Here is a 12190-nt window from a genome sequence, read left to right as displayed (position 1 = left end):
TGGATGTGGAGAGAAGGGAACACTTTTACACTGCTGGTGGGACTGAGAACTAGTACAACCTTTCTGGAAGGAAGTATGGAGAAACCTCAAAGCACTCAAGCTAGACCTCCCATTTGATCCTGCAATCCCATTACTGGGCATCTACCCAGAAGGAAAGAAATCCTTTTATCATAAGGACACTTGTACTAGACTGTTTATTGCAGCTCAATTTACAATCGCCAAAATGTGGAAACAGCCCACCAACCCAGGAATGGATTAACAAGCTATGGTATATGTATACCATGGAATACTATTCAGCCATTAAAAAAAATGGAGACTTTACATCCTTCGTATTAACCTGGATGGACATGGAAGACATTATTCTTAGTAAAGTATCACAAGAATGGAGAAGCATGAATCCTATGTACTCAATTTTGATATGAGGACAATTAATGACAATTATGGTTATGGGGGGGGAACAGAAAGAGGGAAGGATGGAGGTGGGTGGGGCCTTGGTGTGTGTCACACTTTATGGGGGCAAGACATGATTGCAAGAAAGACTTTACCTAACAATTGCAATCAGTGTAACCTGGCTTATTGTACCCTCAATGAATCCCCAACAATAAACAAAAAAAAAAAAAAAAGAGTGCACACAGAGTGGCATCTCATTGTTGTTTTAATTCACAATTCTCTATTGCCCACATGGGACAAGAGTGGTAGTGGACAAGCCAGTGCCTGTGTCACCCCATCCCAAATTCCAGGCAGCACAGCTGAGAGAGAATGTTCTTGCTCCTGGGAAAAGGAAAGGGAAGACTTCAGAGGACTTCATTTTGCAACTTGGTTATCAATTGAGTCTCAGTAAAATAAAGTACTAAGCAGTCTCCTAAAGTGGGATTCCAGACCACTATTCCTGGGTAGCATTTCTAGACTCACCCTGGGCCAGAAGGAAACCCTTTGTCATGAAGGGAAGGAACCTGTCATGGCCGGATTCATTACCTAATGGGTAAAGAGCCTCTAACCTTTGAATAAACATCAGAGGTAGCCAGGCAACAGTCAGCGGGCTTTGGGTGAGACTAGGCTGGCTTGAGGTGTAACCTGGTGCAGTGGTAGCCGTAGTAGCCATGAGGAGTGCCCACATCATTCCTCCCCCTCCTCCAGCAGCCCAGCACAAAGTGAGGGAAGAGAGTAAGAGATTTTTGCCTGATAATTCAGAGAATTCTCCCATATCTTACCCAAGTCCACCAAGGTGGTACCATAAGCAGTCTGCAAAAGTCATAACATTACTGGGCCTGGGATGTCCCCAGTGCTGAAATGGCTATAGTGAACAAAGACTTAGATCACAACACTCAATTTCCTCTGGATACCTGGAAAGCCTTCTCAAGGATGGGTTTAAATAAGCCCAGATTGTTAATGCTAAAATAAATACCTAACTTTTCAATGCTCAGACATTGACACACATAAACAAGTATGAAGAACGTCAGGAGCCATTTCGTGGATGCCAAGTAAGGCGGAGCAACAGTGGGAGTCTGGCCTGAAGGGAGCGGGAAGCGGGACGATCCACTGGAGCGAGGACTTGAGCCTTCACACTTTAACTCTAGATTTCAAAATGCATCGTGATTCCTGTCCATTGGACTGTAAGGTTTATGTAGGTAATCTTAGAAACAATGGCAACAAGACTGAATTGGAACGGGCTTTTGACTATTATGGACCACTCGGAAGCATGTGGGTTGCTAGAAACCCTCCCGGCTTTGCTTTGTTGAATTTGAAGATACTCCAGATGCAGCTGATGCTATCCCAGAGCTGGATGGAAGGACACTGTGTGGCTGCCGTGTGAGAGTGGAACTGTCCAATGGTGAAAAAAGAAGTAGAAATGGTGGCCCACCTCCCTCTTTGGGTCGTCACCCTTGAGATGATTATCGTAGGAGGAGTCCTCCACCTCAGCAGATTTCCAGGGAGGAGAAGCTTCTCTCGCAGCAGGAGCAGGTCCCTTTCCAGAGATAGGAGAAGAGAGAGATCAGTCTTGGGAGAGAAATCATAAGCCCTCCCGATCCTTCTCGAGGCCTCAAAGCCGATCCAGGTCAAATGAAAGGAAATAGAAGACCAGTTTGCAAGAGAAGTGGTGTATAGGAGCAACTTCATTTGACAGGAGTATGTACAGAAATTTCAAGTTTTGTTTGAGACTTCATAAGCTTGGTGCATTTTTAAGATGTTTTAGCTGTTCAAATTTGTTTGTCTCTTGGAACAATGACACAAAAAGTATAATTCTCTATGGTTTGAAATGGATCATATGAGGCATGTAATACCAAGAATTGTTACTTTACAATGTTCCCTTAAGCAAAATTGAATTTGCTTTGAATTTTAGTTTTGCATAGACTGATAATAAACCTCTAAATCCAGCCCCCACCCCCCCAAAAAAAAAGAACGTCAGGAAAATGTGACCTCACCAAACAAAACGAGCTACCAGTGATCAATCTCCGGGTGATGGAGATATGTGACCTTTCAGACAAAGAATTCAAAATAGCTGTCCAGAAGAAGCTTAATGAACTTTAAGACAACACAGAGAAGGAATTCAGAAGTCTATGAGTGAAGTTTAACAAAGAGATTAAAATAATTTTAAAAAATCAAATAGAAATTCTGGAGCTGAAAAATAAAACAGAGAAATGCATTAGCGTCTCTCAACTGCAGACTTAATTGAGCAAAAGAATTAGTGAGCTTGAAGACAGGCTATTTTAAAACATAGTCAGAATAGAAAAAAGAATAAAGAATAAAAAGAATAAATCCCCCTTGCAAGATCTACAAAATAGCCTCTGTGAGAAAGGAATTCTCTTAACCTGACAAGAGTGCAGCCATTTTAGAAAATCAAGTCAGAAACCAGAATCCCATCCCCAGATTCCTGGAGTGCCTCAAGGCCAGATTCCTAGAAACACTCTACCCATAATCTTGACCCTAAATTTATTCCCACAATCCTGACCCCCCACTAGAAAAGAGCCCCAGGCAGTACTAGGGGCTCAGTGCCCCCTTCCAGCTCTACTGATAAGGCTAATAACACCATTTTGCAACTGTTTGGGAGCTGAGCTGACACCTGGTCAGTCTCCATTCTGCTTTTCCTCCCTATTAAATTCTTTCCTTGTAGCCAGACTGGCTTCCTCTCCTTTCTTGCAGACTCTCACCCACATTCTATGCCCTCTCATGTTTACCCAAAGGCAAATCTAGGAGTTTTTGGCCTTAAAGAAGACTGATAGAGAGGGAAAAAATAAAGAAAAGGCTCACATTAATGAGATTAAAAAAAAGAAGAAGAGGGTGGCACCTGTGGCTCAAAGGAAGTTTGAGCTCAAAGGGCTTGAACGCATCACCTCTGGCACCATATGCCGGAGGTGGTGGGTTCAAGCCTAGCCCTGGCCAAAAAAACTCCAAAAAAAAAAAAGAAGACAAATGATAGCACTCTCAGTCACCAAAGCTGAGAAAAATTCATCTGACAAAATAAAGTAATATTGGATTATAATCACCCTGAATATTAAATAAATATATAAGAATTCATACAAATATAAATAAGTGTGTAAGCAAATAATTGAAGGAGAAAAGACAAGTCTCCTATGCAAAAAGATTCCAAATAATTTATGTAACTGTAGCTACTCTGCCCTTTAGGTAGTCATAACTCCAAAGAGTACAGAGAAATGGAGAGAAAAAGTAATTTCACAGTGGAGAAAGCTAAAAACACTACCTAAGCCAGGTGACCAAGGTTAAAATAAATATTCACAGATCATGTTGACAGTATTTATACCCTTAACACGATGTGATGAAAACAGCAATTTACTACTATTGTCTTACTACCAAAAACTTTTTAACAATAAAAAAATAAATAACCAGACAAATCCCACTAGAGGGGCATTCTACAAAATCCTTGACCAGTACTCCCCAAAACTGTCAAGGTCATTAGAAACAAAGTCTGAGACAGTGTCACAGGCAAGAGGAAGGAGCCTAAGGGGACATGACCGCTAAGTGTAATGTGGTAGACTAGATAGGATCCTAGAGCAGAAAAAGGACACAAAAATTAAGGAAATCAGAATAAAATATAGACACTAGTTAATAATAATGTATAAATTAAAATGCACTAGTTGGGGTGGCACCTGTGGCTCAGTGGATACAGTGCTGGCCCCATATACTGAGGGTGGCGGGTTCAAACCCAGCCCTGGCCAAACTGCAACAAAAAAATAGCCGGGCGTTGTGGTGGGCGCCTGTAGTTCCAGCTACTCAGGAGGGTGAGGCAAGAGAATTGCCTAAGCCCAGGAGTTGGAGGTTGCTGTGAGCTGTGTGAGGCCATGTCACTCTACAGAGGGAGATAAAGTGAGATTCTGCTTCTATCCCCCCCACCCCCCAAAAAAGCACTAGTTGTAACAAATGTACCATACTAATACATTGACAGTGAGCAAAACTGTGGTGGGCACATGAGAATGCTCTGTCTTTGCAGTTTTTGTGTAAATAGAAAACTGTCCTAAAATTTGAAGTTTATTGAAAAAACAGATAGCTCAAAAATACTTCTGCTATTGACAGATGATCTATGGCCTCTCACCTTCAAACTGGGCAACTTTGTGACTACCCTGAATTTCAGAGTATGGCAGAAGTGATGTCATGAAACTAGGTAATAAATACCATGCATCGTCTAAGACTGGTATTCTCAGAGCCCTCACTTGTGGAGTGCTCTCTCTCGCCAGTGAAACAACAGGTGAAGGAGGGGTTACTTTACTGACTTGGATGACTATTCCTGACTACCAAAATAAACTGAGTTACTTATACATAATGGGGGTAAGGAAAAGTATGCCTAGAATACAGTAAAACCATGAAGAATCTATGAGCATTCCTGTGCGCCAAGTTAAAAGTTAACACAAACCTAAAATAACTCAGTATAGACAGGATTACTAGCAGATCAAACCTTGTAGGAAGGACTGAGTCATCCCACCAGAAAAGAAAGCACAATGAACAGAGGTGCTTGCTAAGGGAAAAGGGAAGCTAGAACCGGCAGCAGAAGAAAGTAATTATAAATACTGGCTACAACCACATGATAAGTTAAAGCAATAAGACCTATAATAGCTAGAGTGTTTCTTCAACTTTTCAATATGAATATGTCTGTACATATATTTGACATTTTTTCTTTTAACTTTCTCATTCCCAAACTTTCTAAGACTAAATATTTTCTCCCTAAAATCATAAATAAGTCAAAAATGCAGTCTCTCACTTCTATTAAAGATCACTAGCGGTCCTAGAGAATGCAATAAAACAATAAATAAATAAATATACAAATATCTGAAAAAAAGAAGCAAGCCAAACATTACAGAAAATTTATTGTTTCCAGAAAATTCTAAGAAATAATAAAAAGCAAATAGTAAATTTAGAAAGAACACAGAATATTAGATTAATACACAAAAATCAATTAGCAAAAGAAAAATAAAATTTACTGGGCGGCGCCTGTGGCTCAGTGAGCAGGGCGCCGGCCCCATATACCGAGGGTGGCGGGTTCAAACCCAGCCCCGGCCAAACTGCAACAAAAAAATAAAGTAGCTGGGTGTTGTGGTGGGCGCCTGTAGTCCCAGCTACTCGGGAGGCTGAGGCAGGAGAATCGACTAAGCCCAGGAGTTGGAGGTTGCTGTGGGCTGTGTGACGCCACGGCACTCTACCAAGGGCAATAAAGTGAAACTCTGTCTCTACAAAAAAAAAATAATAATAAATAAATAAATAAATAAAATTTACAATGTTATCAAGAAATATGAAATATTTAGGAATAAATTTAACAAAATTTGTGCAAGATCTATACATGGAAAACTGCAAAAATACGCCTAGAGAATTTAGAGATGATATAAACAAATGAAAAGAAATACCATACTCATGGATTGGAAGAATCATATTCGTTACTAAGCAAATTAACAGCTTGTTAGTCTAATATAGATTTGGTGTGAACCCAAAGAAGTTTCTAGCAAATTTTTTGCAGAAATTGACAAGTTGATTCTAAAATTTATATGGAAAAGGGCCAACAACTGCCAAGATGTCTTTAAAGAATATAAAAAGCTAGAGCTGTGATACTATTAGATATTAAGACTTACAATTATTGTATCTAATTTCAAAACAGTACAGCAGAACATATTAATAAGTCCAGAAACACAACACTCATAAGGTTGGTTGATTTCATAAAAGGTGTCAAGGTAATTCAGAACTTCCTTTCTCATTCCTCATAGTGAAGACCTGCAGTCAGGAAATTCTCTTAGCTATTTTTATTTTCAGTACTATAACTTTCAATTACAGAATTCTTTTTTTTAATAGCTTCTATTTTTCTGGTGAGATTTTGTAATTCTTAATTTATTACAAGAATATTTCCCTTTCCATTGTTCAGTATATTTATGACATTTACTTTAAAACCCTTGTCTACTAATTCAGTATCTCATCTTGGGGCCAGATTCCAATGGTTGCCTTTTCTGTTGTGTAGATTATCTTTTACTGTTTCTTTGGTTGTCTCACTATTTTTAACTGCATTATGGACATTTGGATATGTTACAAAGATTCTGAATTATGTTGTGGTCCTTTGAAGAATATCGATATTTTTATTTTAACAGGCAGTTAACTTGGCTGAAGTCAAACACTAAATTGTACTTCATATGATATACAGCAGCTGAAAGCTCTGTCCAGATCATTTAGCTTCAGTGGATTGCTTGAAAATTATCAAATGCAAGTCTAGTTCAGGGGTTAGGTGAAGAGATGGGACCGAGTATGAGCAGAATTTAGAGCCTCCTCTCTGTGGGATCTGTCATTTCCCTTTTCAGCTACTGGGCTTATCCCCAAATCCTGTCCTCTGGTTATGCAGGCTAGTAAGTATACTAATATTTCATTTAAGTTTTAGCTGCCTGATATTTGCTGGGGTCTGCCCATTGGGAAATAATTGTCATAAAAATGGGAAATTCACCAGTACCATTCTCTTTTTCTAAGCAGATACTCCTCCAGTTTCTGCCTGTGTTAGGCACGTTGTTGTCTATATTATTCAAGCAGTTAAATTTGTATTTTGTTGATGGATTATAGTTGTTAACACAGAAAGGTTGTTCAAATACATGGTACTCTTCCATTAGCTAAAGCAATGATAATTTAATTGGGAAAGGTAAAAATAGTGCTTGAAGACCTGGATATCCATATGGAAAAAATTAATCCTGATGCTTCCCACACACAGAACTCAACACAAATGGATCATAAACAAACATAAAAGCTAAAACTATAAAACAGAGGATGAAAATCTTTATAATCTTGTAGCAGGCAAAAGTTTCTTAAATAGGAAACAAAATGTATAAAATTAAACTTCTGTTCTTGAAAAGACATCATTAAAAAATGAAAAGGCAGGTTCAGACTGGGAGAAAATATTCTAATCATGCATAATTGACAAAGTACTTTTACATGGAATATATAAATAACTTGTATAACTCAATAAAAGACAAATAAGCTCATTTTGAAATAGGAAAAAGATTTGAATATATATCACGAAACAAGAGATCTGAATTCACAATAAACATATAAAGATATTTAACATCATTTATTAGTCATTGGTAAACTGTAAATTAAAATCACAATGACATACCAAAAATATCCTTTAGAATGGCTAAAATTAAAATGACCAACAATTCCAAGGATGTGGAATAACTGCAACTTTCATACATTTCTGAGGAGAATGTAAAATCATATAACTACTTTAGGAAAGAGTTTGACAGTTTTTTATACAGCTAAACATACAATGATTATGTGAGGCAGCAATCCCACTTCCTAGGTACTTAACCTAAAGATTATAAACAAATGTTTATAACCGCTTTATTCATAATAGCTCCAAACTAGAAACAACCCAAATATCAATCAACAAATGAATGAACAAACTGTAATATGCAGATAGATATAGGTATAAGTACAGGACTATTATAATATCAATACACATAAAAACATTAGTGAAAACCAAATACATAATACCAATAAAAAGAAGCTAGATTTAAAACAGTACATACAAAACAGTACATACTCTCCAATTTCATGTATACAACATTAGCAGAAAGTGAAAACTAATCTATAAAATCACAAAGCACATTAGGGATTGCCTAAGGTTGAGGAAGAAGAGGCAGAAAATGACTGAAGATGGGACAAGGGAACTTACTTGGGGTAAAGGGAGAAAAGGGGAAAGAAGCTTTATCCAAGGAGATGTTGATAAAGAATTTACAAAACTGGTAATAGATAAAAAATAATGGATTCACCCCCCCAAAAGGGTAAGAAAAAATATATGTCTAGGCCTATCATATTAAAACTACAGAAAATCAAAGACCAAGGGGAAAACTTTCGAAGGAACCAAGGAGGCAAGTTCTCTTTATTAGTTTATCAGACAAAATAAGTTAATAGCTAACTTATTAACAGAAATAGAAGCCAGAAAACAATGAAACTGTATTCTGAAGAATTGAGAAAACTGTCAATTCATAGCTTATAGGAGGCACCTGTGAGAAATACTTTGGCAATAAGGGATTGGCTCTCGTTAGTGAGACGCAGGAGAGCGAGAAAGTATGTAACGTCATTGGGTACCAATCTCCACACCTGCGGTGTAGGCGGCCACGGGATTACTTCCATAAATAGGGAGACGTTAGCCGGGCTCCTCCTCTGGCTCTGCTTCTTGCTGGGAGGTCACCTGATCGGCGCTCCCCTACTAAGACTACTACTGAGCGACTACTGCCCAGATGCTCGCTCCTACTAATATTGACTGTGACTTCTAAGGTGCTTCGGCACCTGAGACCTGAATGAGACCTACCCCGAGTAAGCTGGCACAGCGGCTGCGTCCAGACAGTTGACTGTGCCGGGCCGGGCAGAGGCCTAGTGTCCCGGCTCCAACGAGGCCCTGGGTCCCAAACGGAGTCACCGCGTCGTGGGCCCTGACAATAGCTAGCAAAAAATATCCTTCATTGATGAAGTTGAAACAGTTTTTTCAGATTAAAAAAGCCTTAAGAATTTCTCACAACCAAATCCACATTAAAATATTAAGTGGCATTCTTCAGGCAGAAAAGAAATCACTACACCAGTGGAAGCCAGGAGATGCAGAAAGGAATGAAGAGCCACCAAATGGTAAGTCTAAGTAATCATTAACTGTTTAAAACAGCAATACTAATGTCTTAAGGGATTTAAAATATCTAGAGAATTAAAATATATAATAATAGCAACAAATGAGAGTAAATAAATGAACATAAAATGTTATAAGGTCTTCACAGTACTTGTAAAGTGACAGTAATGTAAATTATTATTAGAATGTGATAAATTAAGGCCAGGTGCAGTGGCTCACGCCTGTAATCCTAGTACTCTGGAAGTCTGAGTCAGGTGGATTGCTTGAGCTCAGGAGTTTGAGACCAGCTTGAGCAAGAGTGAGACAGCCAGGTGTTGTGGCTGCACCTTTAATACCAGCTTCTTGGGAGGCTAAAGCAAGAGGATCACTTGGCTCAAACAATTTAAGGTTGCTGTCAGCTATGACACATGGCACTCTACCTACGGTGACAGCATGAAACCCTGTCTCAAAAAAAAAAAAAAAAAAAAGAATTTTATAAATTAGGGATACATGACAGAGGCAGAAAATGAAACTTGTTTTTAAAAAATCAATCCAGGGCCAGAAGTGGTGGCTTATGCCTGAATTCTAGCACTCTATAAGACCGAGGCAGGTGGATTACTTGAGTGCAGGAGTTCAAGACTAGTCTGAGCAAGAGGGAGACTCCATCTCTAAAAAAAAGAAAAAAATATCTGGGTGTTGTGGCATTCTTCAGGCAGAAAAGAACTATTTGGGAGGCAAGAGGATCGCTTGAGCCCAGGAGTTTGAAGTTGCTTTGAGCCATGATGACGCTATAGCCCTCAACTGCCGTCAAACAAAGCGAGACCCTATCACGAAAAAAAAAAAAATCCAGCATAAGGCAAGAAAGAGGAGAAAAATGAAATAATGAAGACACAAATAGTGAGACAGCAGATATAAACACAAATATATTAGTAATTACATTAAGTAAAAGGGGACTGATTACAGTTCTATAGGTGTCTCATTTCTACTACTGGGCTCTAAGGACCTTCAGCCTTCATCTTTTGGGCCTGTACTACGTTAAAACACAAACCCCTTGTACAGCAAGACCTAGTATTAAGCAGGTTCACTGGCCTACAGACTTCTCTTTTTTTCTTCAACTCCTAATTTTTTCTGGACTCTGGGGATTTCTCTTACTTTTTTATGACTTTCATATGCAATAAAATGTGTTTGTAAGAGAGGGCATTTTAATTTTTTTTCTTCCATGCTGCAGCAAAAAGAAGTCTTTATTTAATTTCAAAATATTGAGGGGGTAAGAATGCACTCATTATATGGATACTTTGCATAATACTTAAGTCAGGGATTTTAGTATGCCAATCACCCTAAGAGTGAGCTTGCTTTCACCTCTCATCCCCCTCCCCTCCCACCCCCTTCTGGGTCTTCATTGTCCTGTACATCTCCTTGTACCTGTGTGTGCCCATTGTTCAGCTCCTTCATGTGGTGTTTGTTTTTCCATTCCTAAGATATTTCACTTAGGATACTGGTCTCGAGTTCATCCAAGTTACTCAGAAAGACATTATTTCATTCCTTATTATAGCTGAGTAGTATAACAGATATATGTATATATATACATATTTTCATTATGTTCATGAATTGATTCCACATCTTTGTAATTGTAAACTGTGCTATAATAAACATTCAAATGCAGGTGTCTTTTTGGATATAATGACTTCTTTTCCTTTGGGTAGCTACTTAGTAGTGGGATTGCAGGGTCAAATGGTAGATCTACATTTATTTGAGAACTCTCCATAATGCTTTCCATAGAGGTTATACTAATTTGCAGTCCTTTCTCTCTACATTTATTGTTCTTCAACTTTTTAATAACAGTCATTCTGACAGGAGTAAGGTGGTCTTTCATTATGGTTTTAATTTGCATTTCCCTGATGATTAGTGATGTTGAACATTTTTTTCATATGTGTTTTGGACATTTATCTTCTTTTGGAAAACTTGTGTCTTTTGATCACTTTTATGGGGATTTTTTCTTGCTGATTTGAGTTCTTTGTAGATTCTGGAGATTAGTCTTTTACAAGGTATATGGTTTGTAAATATTTCTCCCATTCTGTAGGTTGTCTATTTACTCTGTTGATTATTTCCTTAGCTGTATGGAAGCTTTTTGATTACCTTTATTTTCTGAAAAAATTAAAATGTAGGGTCTGAGATACTTCCTGAGATCCTTATTTCTCATGTTATTGCTATAATTTTAATTATCTTAAATTTCCAAGATTTTTTTTTTTGTTTTAAGTAATATTAGAGCTATTTCCCACCACATTATTAGAGGAGTTTTCAGTATAATTTGACTTATTGTTCTTCATTCCTTAAAGTTTTTTCTACTCTTCTAGGAAAAAATATGATGAAGAAAGGAAAATCTTTTTGTACTGCTTATGTTTTCAAGTTCTGAATATCTTTCCTTAAACAGAAATATCTGCATGCATTATTATAAATAGGTTCTATGTGTGCTCTTAGAAGTGAGTTTCATGATATTGGAGCTTTCCAATGCTTCTCTAGCCTGAAGAAGTTTTTGGTGAGTTCTATACATTGTTCTACATGTATCCACATAAGTGGAGAGCAAAAGGGCAACCTCTCCTGAATGATTCTTTTTTTTTTTTAAGTTAAAACTAGTAAAACGTAGTAAATATCATCTTCATAGGATGATAATTGAGAAATCACATTTTTATTTTTATTTTTTTTCTGAGAGTCTCACTTTGTCACCCTTGGTAGAGTGCCATGGCATCATAGCTCACAGCAACCTCAAACTCTTGGACTCAAGCGATTCTCTTGTGTCAGCCTCCTGAGTAGCTGGGACTACAGGTGCTGCCACAACACCTGGCTAGTTTTAAAGACAGGGTCTTGCTCTTGCTCAGGCTGGTCTCAAACTCCTAAGCTCAAGCAATCTACCTGACTCAGACTCCCAGAGTGCTAGGATTATAGGCATGAGCCATCATGCCGGGCCACATTTTTATTTCTATAACAGGTACAAGATACTTGTTGCATAAGTCCACCTTGACATATAATTAGAAGGTCTACATTTATTTTCCATTATCCAGCAAATCTAAGTTCAAAATCTCAGTTGTTAATCAGTACTATTTAATGTCCTTTTTTTCT

General features: G+C 38.0%; 1 pseudogene across 1 annotated transcript; it reads left to right on the top strand.

Annotated features, from left to right (window-relative positions):
* Positions 1 to 1585: 1585 nt before the first annotated feature.
* On the top strand, positions 1586 to 2374 carry LOC128570318 (serine/arginine-rich splicing factor 3-like; annotated as a pseudogene). The gene has a single exon (XR_008375548.1). The product of XR_008375548.1 is annotated as a serine/arginine-rich splicing factor 3-like (transcript).
* Positions 2375 to 12190: the final 9816 nt, after the last annotated feature.

This window comes from Nycticebus coucang, chromosome 2 (genome assembly GCF_027406575.1).
Source record: "Nycticebus coucang isolate mNycCou1 chromosome 2, mNycCou1.pri, whole genome shotgun sequence".
Classification (NCBI taxonomy): Eukaryota; Metazoa; Chordata; class Mammalia; order Primates; family Lorisidae; genus Nycticebus; species Nycticebus coucang.
The sequence above is the reverse complement of the archived record's forward strand: the minus strand, read 5'-3'. Positions and strand labels throughout refer to the sequence as shown.